Raw genomic sequence first — 16,267 nt, forward strand, 5'->3', positions numbered from 1 at the left:
TCTAGATGTCTTTGTAGTCCCTCTCCCGAAGATGATAGGAGGACTATGTAATCCGCATATAGTAGGATTTGTATCATTAAGTTTGCTAGTGGTGCTCCCTCGCCTCTTAGGTGGTCTATGAAAGATGTAATCTCATCAATGTAGAGGTCGAAGAGAGTCGGTGAGAGAGGGCATCCATGCTTTACTTCGATCGTGCTCTCAACCCAATCTGATAGGCCTCCTGGGACACAAACTCTCCCTCGAACTGACTCGTATAGGCTCACCGCTCCCCAAATTAGAACCTCTAGAATCTGCATATTCTGTAGTCTCCTGATCATGCAGGATCGTGGGATAGTGTCGAAGGCCTTCCGAAAGTCTACAAGACAAGTCTAGACTTTCTGGCGTCTTGACCTCGCCGCCTCAATGATAGCCCTAAAGGTGAAGATGTGGTCTATAGTGGAGTGCTTGACAAAACATGTGTGCCTCAGGATCTATGGAGCGCTCTAAGGTGGATGGAACCTATGTGTAAACATGATGAAGAGAATGCTCATGACATGTACCTCAAGTCAATTAGGTTCCAAGATAGATTAGCTTGGACTCACAAACAGAATCTTGAGTGAATGTGCATTTCTCTCTTGTACTCAACAATACATGATAGGCCTCTTATAGAGAGTACCCTTTCAATAGTCAACCATGTGGGATCCTCTCATCCACATCTCTCCTTGTGGATATCCTCAATCCTCATCTCTACATCATGTAGTCCACATCTTAGGGTGGCTACTTTAATACATTCCTATACCATACCTTAGCCTCTAATTATGTGCTCATGGCACCACAACTCTCAACACCTCCCCTTGGTGCCATGATCCTTTGGCTACTGCAAGGTGGTCATATGTGAGTTACAAATCCATCACCTCCCCTTATTGCATGCATTGCTACTTAAGGTGGTCAAGTGTGGTTTTTACATGTCAATACCTCCCCTGGGTGCTTTCATAGCTACTCTCAGGTGGTCAGGTTTGATTTACAAAACATAGGCAAGGTTGGCAAGGTTTTTGTTTCTCAATACATGTTGTTTCTGTCATTCTGCTCATGGCTTGATGACGATGGCGTTTGCTTCTTTGCTTGGTGTAGCTTCATGCATGATGCTTTGTTCTTGCATGTGCCTTGATGCTTTATGTGTGGATGCCATGCTCTGTGCTATGGTCATCTCATGCACTTGTGCTTTCGTCTTGCTTATGACAATGATGTGTGCATTCATGCTTTGATTTGTCATTTGTTGCAAAGGTATTACCAATTGATTTCTTTCAATATTAGCAGTGTCTAATTGCGTACAATGAATTTGATCTGACAGGTGCGTAGAGCTCGAAAAGACGATCACTTTTCCTTTTTGGAGCGTATGCAAATTCTTCTTGGATTGCAAGTTACGCCTTGTTGAAGGTTTTGTGAAGAAGAGGGCCTTTGATGGATTCACATGCTGAATTCCATACTGTGCTTAACAAGAGGCTGTGTGCTTAGGTGGCACTTGGTGATGTGACAGTTAACCAATCGTGAACCTAAACCAGCTTGTGGTAAACTTGACTGCTGGTGACTTAACTGAACCAGATTCTATCAACCAAGGTTAAGCATGCTTACCCACAGCTACTTCCAATCTGCCATGTGGCAAGAAGCTGACCAAGCCTTTAAACCATGGGTTAACTTTACCTAATCCAACCTTACCTTGACGACATCTATCTACCACGTGGCATTTCAAGGGACTGCCACGTGTCTTAAGGTTTAACCTTAGACTTGTGTAGAGAGAGATAATGGTTGCCTTCGCAGAAGATCGTCGCTTCGCTGATCGTTGATTCTGCGTCCTCGGTAACAGTCAATTCGTCCGGGATCATTTCTACGTAGATCACCCTACTCAACGGGGAGACTTTGTAGAATACATTGGTGCTTTGCTAGGGGTCGCAGCTCGTCTCGCGGCTCGCTTGCATCAAGCTCTTCATGGAGGCTTACCAGTTGTTGTGTAGAAGGCCTTGGAGGTCGTTGGCTATGCAAGGAGCCTTAGAGGAGCGCACTGTGAGTTGCTTGGTGCCTCAAATGATCAGAGATGAGCTCGTAAGGTCGTTTGGAGAGCCGTAGAGGCCGTTGTGGAAGGCAGCCATTGACTGTGGAAGGAGCTAGGAGATCCGGTATCCCGTCGAGGCTGAGTGCTGGAGGTTGCTTGGCAATGCGTTGAGGGTGAGGTTGGTTGGATAAAGCTACAATCGTTGTAGAGGCTGGTGCATAGAGGCTCTGATGGAGGCTGTTGGAGGAGCCAGTGCGCTTGGAGTCACTGCACTCTGCTGTGGCTAGATGTAGGTGCCCGTCCGCTAGCATCGAATGGAGACTGCTCTAGTTCATTGCTTTGCTGTAACACTGGTGATCAATTCTAGATCTTGAATCCCCTTTTAGCACCCTACAAATGTACGTGACGAAGTCGTAGAGATCTTTGCACAGAATTCCCTCATATATGACATGGAAATCCCATCCGCTAGGTGTGTCGAACCAGATTCCACTGTTGCGGAGTTTCAGAGTGGTAGCTACATTGAGAACTCGAAAAGGCAGTACTTCGCGATCCCTCCGCAAAATTATGTTGCATGGTCGTTGTAGGTCCAAGACTGGAGCTCGCTTTAGCAGCAGCAGCTGGTTTCTTGTCCATGTAGTTTGTAGAAGCAGCTGGGCTGAGCACTTTGCAGTTGTTGAAGTCGAGGCCTTGGAGTAGTTGGAGAGGTCACTTGCTCTCTTTCTTAGGAATCTCTCAAGACAAGATTTCCTCTCAGAAATATCACAGAACTCTCCCTATCTTTCTCAATGAATCTCTCAAGTGGAATGAACGAAAGCTTCTCAAAGGAATCCTCTCACAATATACGAACAAAAATTCTCTCACATGAACAGAATTTCTATCACTCAACGGAATGAAAGATGAACACTCAATCTCTCGATCACTCTCTCAAGGATGGCGCCTCAGCGAAAGGCAAAACCATGCTCTGATACCATGACAAAACATGTGTGCCTCAGGATCTATGGAGCGCTCTAAGGTGGATGGAACCTATGTGTAAACATGATGAAGAGAATGCTCATGACATGTACCTCAAGTCAATTAGGTTCCAAGATAGATTAGCTTGGACTCATAAACAGAATCTTGAGTGAATGTGTATTTCTCTCTTATACTCAACAATACATGATAGGCCTCTTACAGAGAGTACCCTTTCAATGGTCAACCATGTGGGATCCTCTCATCCACATCTCTCCTTGTGGATATCCTCAATCCACATCTCTACATCATGTAGTCCACATCTTAGGGTGGCTACTTTAATACATTCCTATACCATACCTTAGCCTCTAATTATGTGCTCATGGCACCACAACTCTCAACAGTGGTGTCTCCTGAAACCTGCCTGCCCTAGAGCACGCTGCCCATGTGCCTCTGTATGGCTGCTGATCTCCCTCTCCAGTATTGATCCATAGATCTTGGCCAACGTGTGGCCAATCATGAGAATGCAATAGTTCCTAGTATCCATGGGGTCGCCTGCCTTGTGTATCGGTACTATGGTGGTGGTACTCCATGAGGGTGGGAAGCCGTGACATATGGCGTGGTTGAACATTTGTGCTAGTACTGGAGCCAAAACCACCTGCCCATGATCAAAATGCTCAATCCATAGTCCCTCAGTCCTGTGCTCTTCGGTTGTGAAGCCGGCTGAGTGCAGCTGGCACATTCTGTGCAGTGAACAAGTGGCAAGTGGTGGGAAAGGACATAGTGGACATATCAGGTGGTGCTTGCATCGGGACATCATAAAGAGAGCATGCATAAGTGTGCCAAAAACCTAGGTCTGTGATGGGTATAGGTGGTTTCCCCTCTGATAGAAACCCCCAACCAATGGTGGGATCCCCCCCTTGGAATGAACTGATCACCTTGTCCATTCTACGGATGAGGAAGGCCTGTCGCTTATGACGTGTCAATCATCGTGAAACCCCCGTTGTGCCTTGGATGATGTCAAGTGGCCAAGGGCTCGCTTGCGTGTGAGGTAAGCTCTCATCTCTTTGCACTCATCATCATACCAAGGATTCCGTGGCATCTTCCCTAGTGAGGCATGTGCAGATCGAGTCATGGGGAAGGACCTGCTGGCTGCGTCCATGACTACTGTGGAAAGGGTGTCTGAGGCGTGGACGAGGTCTACAACATCTCTAAGTAGTAGGGCTGGAAGTCCCTTCGCCAAGTTGCTCACATAGATGGGGTCTAGGGCATGATCAAAGTGAACCTGTACACAAGTGGGTGCGGGGGGGGGGGGGGGGGGGGGGGCTCTCTGTGACTGGCATAGTGGTAGAGATACAAAAGGCTAGGTACGAGTGATCACCACTGAGTGGGGGAGGGGGCACAATAAAGTTGTATATCCGTGAGGTAAAGGCCAAGGAACCCAATAGATAGTCCACTGTGCTTGTCCCTCCACCATGTGGGAAGTGAGACCATCGGCGGATGATGGCCATCTCTGTAGACCATTGTAAATGATCAAATCATGAACAACCCCTAGCTCAAGTAGATGTCGTCCTGTTTCACATGTGGTGCATCTGCAGAGTGTCTCACTATCCCAAGCTCTGCTGCTTCTAGTTCTGGTACTATGAGGGAATCCGATGCAAAATCTAGTAGGCCCGCCTGCCTATTCCCTGTGCGTGCATTGAAGTCACCAAGAAGAAGGAAGTCCCCTTCCTTCAAGAATTCAGTGATATCATCCTGAATCATATGGACTGTGCCCTTCTGTGGTGACCGCACATGCATAGGATGAAGTATCTGAAGGGAAATAACACACTACTATGAGAATTGGTCGTCCGTCTGGTAGCTGGACTTGTATCCACATGTGTCGTGCATGCTCCTCTCTCCGTTCCACTGATATGAGAGGTCTCATGTGTGATCTAAAGAGGATAGCCACTCCCCCCAAACCCCGCACACCAGTGTCTCTCCTCGTCTCCTTCCTATGAGATGACTCCCATGGATATCTTGTCACGGTGGGAACTCCTCTCTCGGGGCTCTCATGTGTCTCAGTGTAGAACACCATGTCTTTGTCGGTGTATGTCTCCGAGAAACCACCTGGATCAGACCAGAGTGTGCCATTCAATTCCACACTGCAATTTTCAGTCCACTTTGTGTCCCTCTGGCCCGACACCTTCATAAATCACCCTCTTCTTTCTCTTCCTTTTCTTCCTTCTCCCTCCGGTCCTGATCTCCTCTCTCTCGGATGATCACCCTACCATCTCTGTATGCAGCCCATTTCCCTGCTTCTCTCGCTGCCATGATGTGTACCATACCTTCTCTCCGCTATTCCTGCTGTAGGACGGTGAGGTCATCGTCTAGGTAGATCCGGGTTCCTTTCAAGGTCACCCTTGTGATCATGAGGGTCTTCCTATCCATGGCTGTTCGGAGCTTCATCACAAGTGGCCTTGTGGGTGCATCAGGCTTACCAACTCTCCAAGCTGTCTCACGTGTCAGGTTCACACCCATTTTGGTGAACAAAGCATTTGCATCTGCCATAGGAGTATGTCCTACTGTGAGGCCTCGGACTAACACATATAGGGCTTTACTGTTTCTCCTTTTATCCTCCTCTAGGGCATCTGAAATGAACTCTTTCTTGGGGAATAGTGGCTTTCTTAACCACATCGCTCCATTCCAAGATTGCAGCCTCTCCTTTCTTGATTTTCTGGGTGAATTCAGCATGTTTACCCTCATAGTGTCTTGCAAGAAAGCCAAGCCTTTTCTGAGTTCTTCATTCTTAGATTTTAGAGAGAGAGAGAGAGAGAGAGAGAGAGAGAGAGAGAGAGAGAGATTTTATTCATGTTTTTTGGAAGATTTTATCTCTTGATTTGCTTGTTTATTTTTTCTTAGTCACCTTCTTCCTTTCTTCTTTATTTCTTGTTTTCTTTCTCTTTTGTTTATTTGACGTATTTTAGTAAGCACTGGATTTACCCAAGAGACTCCGCGGGTCTTTAGAAACCCAGTTTAGCTGCTTATGCTTGGGCACTGATGACGTTGCTTTGCTTGCGAAGTAGGTCTTCCTTTTGTTTTTCAAAAAAGTTTTTGTTATCTCTTTTTCATCTCTTTCGTTTTCTCTTTTATTTCCTATGTAGATTTTGGACTTTAGAACAACAAAAAATCTAAATTTGTATGATTGGATATATTATAGTCTTACAAAGGTGTATTATAATATAAATATATAATATATTGTACATGTATAATATATTATGTGTGTGTGTGTGTGCACATGCGCGCGCACATGTGTGTGTACTCCTCTCTCTCTCTATCTCCTCTCTCTCTCTATCTCCTCTCTCTCTCTATCTCTCTCTCTCTCTCTATCTCTCTCTACTTGCGCACATGTGTGTACTCCTCTCTCTCTCTATCTCTCTCTACTTGCTAGATTTACCTCTAAAACATAATACACAAACATATATATATATATATATATATATATACACATATACATATACATACACATATGTATGTACACACACACACACACACACTTACTATCCCCCTTTTTCCCTTTTGACCATACTATTTTACTTTTCCTTCCCTTTATCATCCTTCGAAAACCCTTTAAAACTACCTCTCCCTCTCTCTCTCTCTCTCTCTCTCTCTCTCTCTCTCTCTCTCTCTCTCTCTCTCTCTCTCTCTCTCTCTCTCTCTCTCCACAGAATTGTTCCCTCACTCTCTCTCTACCCTTCTCTCCCCTCTCTTTTTGCTTAAATTCCCCTGTTTACCTATTTTCCGTGTTTACACTTTCTATCCCTTCCTCCTTTTTTCCTCTAACCCCCCCCGCCCCCCTCCCTCCTTCCCCCGTTTCTATTTTTGTTGCTTCCCTTAAGTTTCTCCTTATTTCCCTTATTTTTTCGAGATTTTTTCTCATCTTCCTTATTTCCGTAATTATTCCTTATACTCTTTAAATTTCCTTATTATTTTTATTATTTTTATAACCTTTTTTTAACTTAAATTTTCTTACTTTTTTCCTTTATTTTCTTAATGTTTCCTTGTTGTTTCCTTTTTTCCTTTTTTTTGTCTTAATTTCTTTACTTTTTCCTATTTTCTCTTAATTTTTCCTTGTCTTACCACTTTACCCTTTTTTCCCTTAATTACTCAAATTTTTCACTATCTTAAATTGCTCTCCCTTTATTTATTTAGTCTTAACCCCCCCCCTCCTTTAATTCTTTTCCCTAATAATTTCCTCTTTTCTCCCAAACCCCACCCCTAACTAGTCTCTCCCTTTTCCCTCTATCTCCCTTTTTCCTCTCTCCCTATCTCTATATCTTCTTTATCTTTATATGTACCTAACCCCCTTATCCTTATCCTCATCTATTTACACAATCAATCCCCCTTCTTTCCTAGCTTCCCTAACTAAATCCACCTATTTAAACTGCTCCCTACCTAACCATTTTCTAAGCCTTAACCACACAACGCCTCTCGCCGCCCCCGCTTTTGTTCCTTCTTTCCCAATTTCTCATGCACTATCATGGGACTCGCCACCTGCGTCCCCCGACTGTGTTACCCCTGCTCATATTCTATTGACGTCTTCTTTCTCCTCGCCTTCCCTCCACATCTGCCTATCACTGGCAAAACGACTCTTCCTCGCCGAGACCACACACCTTCACCAATCTCTTCCTTACCATTTTTCTCGGCTACTCACCCCCCCTCGACTACTCGCCTTTTGTCTTCACGCTCCGACTACTGACCAACAAACTACATTTCACACTATAAAACATACTCCTCCCTCTTAGCCCTTCCTACACCAGTGCCTCTCCAGAACCCGTTATGAAGCTGCCCACTGTGCCTACAACCACTCGGGTATGCTAGAATCTCCTACCCGCAACGTCCGAGGCTTGCTTTCTGCATTTGCTGCATGCTCTCTGGACTCAGCGCTGCACACACTCTCTCCCTACGGAAACCTCTACTCTGCCGCTCCGTGGAACCACCTTTCTTGACTTACCCGCCAACTCGTTTCCATTCCATCCCCTTGCCTTGACCGAACCATGCTCTCCTTCGTTGCGCTATCTTTGTCACTACCACACGGTGAGCATGGCCTCCTCAATTGCACCGATCCGACTTCGTCACTTCTCCATTCTCTTCCTCTTGACTTATATTTCTCTCCCCCTTTAATTTTATTTCTCCTCGTTCTCCTCGCCTTCCCTCCACATCTGCCTATCACTGGCAAAACGACTCTTCCTCGCCGAGACCACACACCTTCACCAATCTCTTCCTTACCATTTTTCTCGGCTACTCACCCCCCCTCGACTACTCGCCTTTTGTCTTCACGCTCCGACTACTGACCAACAAACTACATTTCACACTATAAAACATACTCCTCCCTCTCAGCCCTTCCTACACCAGTGCCTCTCCAGAACCCGTTACGAAGCTGCCCACTGTGCCTACAACCACTCGGGTATGCTAGAATCTCCTACCCGCAACGTCCGAGGCTTGCTTTCTGCATTTGCTGCATGCTCTCTGGACTCAGCGCTGCACACACTCTCTCCCTACGGAAACCTCTACTCTGCCGCTCCGTGGAACCACCTTTCTTGACTCACCCGCCAACTCGTTTCCATTCCATCCCCTTGCCTTGACCGAACCATGCTCTCCTTCGTTGCGCTATCTTTGTCACTACCACACGGTGAGCATGGCCTCCTCAATTGCACCGATTCGACTTCGTCACTTCTCCATTCTCTTCCTCTTGACTTATATTTCTCTCCCCCTTTAATTTTATTTCTATCCCCATTCTAACCTTCCTTAACTAATTACGTATAGTTATATGAGGACTATGCCCACTACTCACACTTCGCATACATCTTAGAAGTACCGAATATCGCGATGCCTTCTAGATCACTGGCTACTTGGATTCATAAGGCTGGTGAGCACACAGTTTACGGAGTTGGAGAACGTGGTTCGCCATAGTATAACGTGCATATATACTATGTGGCTTCAAGGAAAAAGTGCATAAAGGTTGTGAAATCACGAGGAATGAGCATCCACTAACTAGGTTACACATTCTACCTAGTACAAATTATCATAACACGGTTGATCGACAGCACAGTTGACTGAATGAGGTACTTTTATGACTAATTGACGTTCATTAGCCCTTATATAGTCTCTTTTATAGTCTCACTTAATTTGATAATCTGCTGATCAACGTACAACTATTATTACTAGTTGGACTCTGATCATGCTTTATAAATACTAGTTAACGATCAGAGTTGATACATTGACAACAAGTGATCAATGGACTTGATACAACTATTTGGAACTTGGTGACCGGACAGGATTATAAGGATACGGTTCTACTTCTAAGAAGGTGGTATTTTTTGGCTTATACTTTTTGTTCTTACCACCTTATAAAGGATTGGATATGGAACACCATGACTATGGAAATAAAACCCATCATGTTTTTCTAGGTGTGTGATAGAAAATGTAAAAGACTTAGACAAGTCTCCTTATCTTTGTTATTCGGGTTGGAATGGTAGCAAATACCTTGATATAAGAAGTCATTTTGGTTTAGGAAACTATGGATTCCACATAGGGATATAACCCTATTTTATGATGATCATAGTAAGTTTTATATTGACCAATAGACCAGATTTGTCAAAAATAAGGATACCGTACAAATTTTGATGAGAATTCTCTCATGACCCCTTACTGGGGAATTCGCATAATGACAGTTTGGGGGAGTGTAACACATGGAGCATCTAGATACTTGTGACTCAAACATTGGGGTGCCACACGATGCACCACCATCCAAGGTCGAAAAGATTTGCTATTATAAATATCTTATTATGTTGTGACATCGATAACAAGTGGAGTTGTGCTTTGAAGCCTATAGTCCCACAACTTAAGGTTCTGGTTCTAACTTGTCCTTATTGTGGATGGATGCAAGTGAGTGGAGCTCCTTCAATATCATTCGGTATTTATAATTAAACAAAATTACATGGTTTTTTTTTCATAAACTTTCTTTATAGAGATTATCTTATCACAAATTGTCTTGATCGATAAGTCTAAGCTGGATAATGTTTGTCTTGAAATTGCACACACACACATGGGGGATGGAGAAGGGAGGATAACCCTCATCTATTGCCATCCATAACATTATCATATCTTTTTTCTTTCTTTGTCCATATGTACTTTCACAGGACTATACTTGGCACGGTGATCTACACAAAATGGGCTATATTGATCCCCTTCCGGCTCCTTCCATTGGGGTCCAAGGATTTTTATCTATTATTTCTAGCAAGGAAATCCATAAATTCATGCAACAACATGACAATGGTTTGCTTTCTATTGATCCAGAGAACCAGCAACTACTATTGATCTAGTTAAGTATTTCAGATTGGTGCCGCATCTGGGAACTTTCTACAAAATCTTCTGACAATGCCCTTTCCACTATACAAAAGCTATCAAAGGTTATTGGTAAGATAATTTCGAATGATGAATCACAATATGAGGAATATAAGAGAAAATTTGATGGGGTAATTAAATCTTTTGTACCGCTACCACAATGTGGAGTATCTTTTCGATAATGTTGGAGGAAGGAAACGTAACGCCACAATTACTCATTTTTCTACAAAATTGCACTCTCTGATTCCTTTTGACACTTTATCTCAAGAAGAGAGAAATGTCCTTACGCAGGACTTCCCTGCACCAGACACTTTGGCTCTTAATAACAAGGATATTTCGGTTAATCCCCTTATCCCAAGAAGGATATTAGAAGGGACATTTGCACATCAGGTGGACCATAAATTGTGGTCACTCAATGAATTAAGCGTTACAGCACCATCACATTTGAAATGTGGGCACTTTTGGCTGGAATTACTGAGAATAGTGATGCTGTTAAAAAAGAGTACAAGAACATGGCTATTGAAGGTAAGACAACACATACGGACAACATTATCTTACCGGAGCTCTTTGCACTAAACGATTTGAAGAATCATTTTGCACATCAAAACAAGGATTTTTTTGCAGCCACAAAACTTTATTACCTGCAAAAAAAGTACTAGATGTTTGGAATTATATGCGACCCTACTTAAAGTGCAACTGTAATAATATAGGGTTACACTGCCACAACAAGGTTATGTGGTTTGACCATGCTATATGGTACATACTCAATCCTGTACACCTATTTATGCATGGAAACACGCTTATAATCAAAATGTATGCCTTCATACAATGGTGCTCTTCTTTTCTTCAATTCTCGGTTAAGCAAGCCATGATTTTTTCTTGCTACCATGATTTGGTCAATGAAGGAGTTAGAGCCACAGTAAGTGATCCAGACATTGATCCATTTCAGGGGCTTAATGGAAAAGGGATTAACTTTTTGGTCAGGTCTTTTGACCCAAAACGGGCCAGAGTTATGGATGAAAGGCAACCCATAAATTTCTAGAGGTGGAAACAACTTGACACGTGGTGGGAGACGTGGTAGTGTGCCAAGAAGAGGAGGCTACTGCCCTCCCTTGGGCAGAGGTAGAGGGCAACACGCAGTGGAATCCTATGGGTTCAATAAGGGCAGTTTTACAAGGAGAAGACAAGATACTATTGATTTCTCCCCTGGTGGATCATCCATGATGGACAGCTCAAGACGTGGTAACACAAGTCATGATACAGAGGAGGGTAGTAAAAACTCTTCCAAAATATCTCTAGTAGAGGATGGGGATCCTACTAAAAGGATTCTTTTTTGACATAGGTTCACATATTTATCTCTTTTTTGGTTCACGGGAGGAAGATGTTGGAAAGTACAAGAGAAAATGACTTTTCACAATTCATCCATGTTCTTTTTGATAACCCCTTACTTGAAGGCATAATTTTGAGAGACTTTTTTCTAAATGCATGTAAGTTTTGCAAAGTGATAGTGGAAAATACTATCTTTAATGAAATCTTGTTAACTTGGAAACTCCACAAAAATCTACTTAGGTACATTTATTCTCCAAAAGAAACCTTTTGGAGTAATACTGAGTTATACTGCTCCTACCACAAATTTGGTAAATTTATCAATAAAAAATGGGATCATGTGGTTACTTGTGACTTGAGTATAATTGATTACAAACCTTTAAGACATGAGCTCAAAAAAGGACTTAACCACATACCAGTTAAAAGGCCTTGTATACGTGATGCTCATAAAGCACTTGAACAAGCTTGGAAAAATTTGTGCTACATACTTGGCATTTCCCTACGAGCTACTTTGAAATCTTTCAAAAAATTCTCTTATGATTGGCTATGGGACCAATACAGAAAGTTACCTAACCATAAGAAATTTATGAAAGATATATGGGGTGATAAATATTTTTGGGAAAATTTGAGAACTCTCAAGGACCATTTTTTCATGCATGGTATTGATAAGGCTTCTAATAACGTCGCATTGGTGTGTCAAAAATTCGCTCGTGACTCAGCCTTCGAAAGACTTAATGATGGAGATTTCGAATTAGACAATACATTAAATTTAGATGTGAAAATTGAAACTTAACTCCAAGCATTTTCTGTAACACCTCTGTCCACTAAATTACCATTTATAATGGGTATATACAAAGCCCATAAGAACACTTTTAGATGGATTACCAATGCTGCTGGCACTTATGATGAAATTGGGCTTATCAATACATGTCTTTTACCCACTCCTTAATAAAAGGAGAGGACAAGAGAAAGAGAAAGAGAAAGAGAAGAAGATAGAGATAGAGGAGAGGGGCGCGATGTGAGGATTTGTAGAAGCTCAAAAAATCTATTACGACCTCAGAAGATGTGCGACACACACGCGAATGCGCCAGTCGCGACAAAGAGATGTGCGGGTGCACCTAGGAGACATGCGAATGCGCGCACAAGACCCTAGAGGAAGCGTAGATGTTATAGTTTTGCAGATGCGATCGGTACGACCAGAAGATTCACCAACTAGAAGATGCGCCAGAACTGCAGGCAGCAGACTAGAGGCGCAGAAGCAGGGATGCGCAGATGCGCAAAAATTGCGACCAGAAGTAGATTGGAGGAACAGAAGATGAGAACCGCAGATGGAAGGTGTTGCAGAATCACACCCAGTCGTAGGAGAAACGAATTTTACGCCACTAGCCGTGGAGATTTTGATCCCAGCAGCCACACCACCTCTGTTATCTAGAAAAGAAATCAGGACAAGAGGCTAGACACTAAGCATGGCGACGCTCAAGGGCCATAGAGGAAAGGAGAACGTGAGGGCAAAACGTTATCATGGGTGGGGAAAAGGGATTAGAAGGGGAGCGAATGAAGAGGGAGACTATGGCACAAGGGGAAAGGGAGAGGGGGAAGAGAAGCATGTACATGATGGGAGGAGGAATGTAAAGATGAAGACATCAAGGGAAGAGGGCCATGCTTTATTTGAAAGGAAGGGAAGGGGGAAATCAAAGTACTAGCTAGGTGGCTTTACAAGAATGAGCGTGTCCCATCAAGGAATAGCCCCCTCCTTTTATAGCCAAGAGAGGGGGTCTCTCCCAATAAATGCATCCTCCCACATGCATGGTGTGTGTGGAAAAGTCTCCCATGTGGGCTAGGCGGTTACACACTCTCAATTGTGTGCGACAACCCTTTGCCTCATTTTTCCACATAAATCAAGCCCCATATCTCAAGTCTATGATACTCCCTTGGTCTCTTCCCAATTTTATAATATGTTCAAACCTCTAGGAGGACAAGTGGAGGGTTGGCATAAGGAATCTTGCCACCTCATCCTATTTTCCCCATTATTTAACTTTCATCCTTGGACTATCTATACCCCCCCACATGAGCCTATCCTACATGGAGGGAATAATCCAATATAATATCCATCTCCACCTATTTTATATTACTTCTCTCATGGACTTTAGGCTATATCTCACTAAATGCAGGCATGGGACCACCTAGGTGGAGGGGTGGCACATGGAGGAACCATGCCACCTTACATTTTATAATATTACTACCATGGATTATGTACAACACACCTTATGGGTCCTCTTACGTGGAAGGGTGGGACATGGTCATGCCCTGCCACCTCAACCCTGGGCCCTATGCACACCATATTTTATTATACTATTGCCACACATACAAACACACACACATATTAATGCCTTTTTCCTTAGGCAAATTTATCCATAACAGTACACACACAAACACACAGACACACACACACACACACACACACACACACACACACACACACACACACACACACACACACACACACACACACACACACACATCATTTCATGACAGTCTTGGTCTGATGTTCCTTATAGAATGATTTGGTCAATGAATGATGCCCTTTATAGCCAGTTCCAAAAATAATTTTTTACATGACATTCAATTAGTCATTAAAAAAAATGTGGACAAAAGCATTAAAGTTCATGGCATATAGCACTTGACCATAAAAGGTTTCTATTTGGTCAATAATATATAATTGACCTTTGCTTATTGATAAGGGAATAAAAATGTGCACAAAAATGTGTATAATCAACCCATGCATACAAATCAAAAATAAGAATGGATGCACTTGGGTTGTGGGTTATAAAAAATTAGCAAGGGACCCTTGATTTTTAAGGCTAAGGAATGGGTAATGAAAAGGTGCCAAGAGCTTCCAAAGATATGTCACACTAGGTGGCTTTGACAAAAGCTCGAAAGGGTTCACTGTGCCCCCATTTTAAGATCTTTCCAAAATGGAACTTGGGACTTTCCCAAATTCCCTAATATGATGTTATGAAGTTTATTTAGAACATGTAATGAGAATAAGGGTGAACGATGGAAAAATATACTAAATGTGAGTTTTTTTCACAAACCGGCATTTAGAATGGAGTGAAAACAAATGAAAAAATGTAAGTAACCTATTTGAGGGATGATAATGGGGAAAAGGGAAACATGAAGGGGAAGGAGGGGAAGCATGAATAAAAAGAGTTTCAAGGGAGTATGCTCGGTAAGGGCCATGGCAAAAATCGAGGGGGATATAAGTTAGGGGGGGGGAAAACAAATTTTGGGGGAAACTACCAGGAGTAAAAAAAGTGGGAGTGCTAAAAGTGATGCAAAGGCTTTAAACAAAAGTGAGGGAAATTAGTAAAAGGAACTTAATCAAACTTGATCAATAAATTAGTTAGAAAGGAGAAGGGTTAAATAAAGTGAGGGTAATAGGCGAAAATGTCTAAGGAAAATTTAAAAAATGAAGGAGATAAGGGGATGGAGGAAACGAAAATAAAAATTAAGAGATGGCCTAAGACGACTTAGCAGAAAAGGAAATTACAGAGGGGGGGGAGAGAATTTTGGAGGGAAATGTAATGGATTTAATAGTATGAATGGGGCGAGGGAAAGATATTTTGGAGGGAAATGTAATAGATTTAATGGTGTGAATGTAATGAATAAATAAAGTAAAAAATAACTTATTTAAAAAAGCGCTAAGATAATTAGCAAGGGGCGAGGGAAATTACATGACTAAAGCCAGTTCGTGCGTGAGAAGGACGTAGAGCCCTGTCAACGATAGAGTTTGGTGGTAGACCAATAGACTGTAGCATGGGTTCTAGGGGAGGCAGCATGCTAAGGAGAGATATGGAGTAATGGAGACGTGATGCAACTACACATGCTAGGAGATTCGGCACGAGATGGCACCGTCAGAGAGCTTGGGGTTCTGTTGGGAATAAATGAAGCTCGGAGCTCAGAGAGGTGGCCAGCGAAAAGATGGTGGGGGCTACAGGGCAGACTGTAGGCAGTTTTAAGGAGATGTGAGGGCAGTTGAGAGCTAGGTACCGGGTAGGGGAGTAATAGGGAGTGTGTGAGGGAGTTTAAATAGACAGCGATAGGGGGAAGTCAGGAGGGTCGGTTAGAGGGAGTCGAGGCCCGAGATAAAGTCAAGGGAAACTTGTAGTGCAGGTCGTCAAAACGACAGCAACCATCATAGTGGGGGAACCTAGAGGTACCGGTAGATGCGCGGGGAGGGGGGGTTTACTAAGCTTATGGTTTGCATTTAATAAAGGGATTTTTCTAAAAATAAAATGCCTTAAGAGACCTTTTTAATCCGGTAAGGATCAAATTGAAAAAATAAATTAGGGTAGAATAAAAAAATTAAAGAAAATAATTAGAAAAAAGCTAGGAATTTGGGGAAAAAAATTAGGGACAATAACAAAATAGGGGGAAATGGGAAAAATGGAAAAGAGGGAGTTTAATAGGAAGGTAAAATTAAAAAATAGAAAAATAAAATTGAACAGTAAGAAGTTTAAGGGATAAGGAAAAAATTAATAAACAAGGAAAGTGAGGGGAGTTTGATGAAGGTAAAAA

Source organism: Dipteris shenzhenensis, chromosome 28, assembly GCF_047967505.1.
Source record: "Dipteris shenzhenensis isolate YYH24624 ecotype China chromosome 28, Dip_SZ_1.0, whole genome shotgun sequence".
In the NCBI taxonomy this organism is placed as follows: domain Eukaryota; kingdom Viridiplantae; phylum Streptophyta; class Polypodiopsida; order Gleicheniales; family Dipteridaceae; genus Dipteris; species Dipteris shenzhenensis.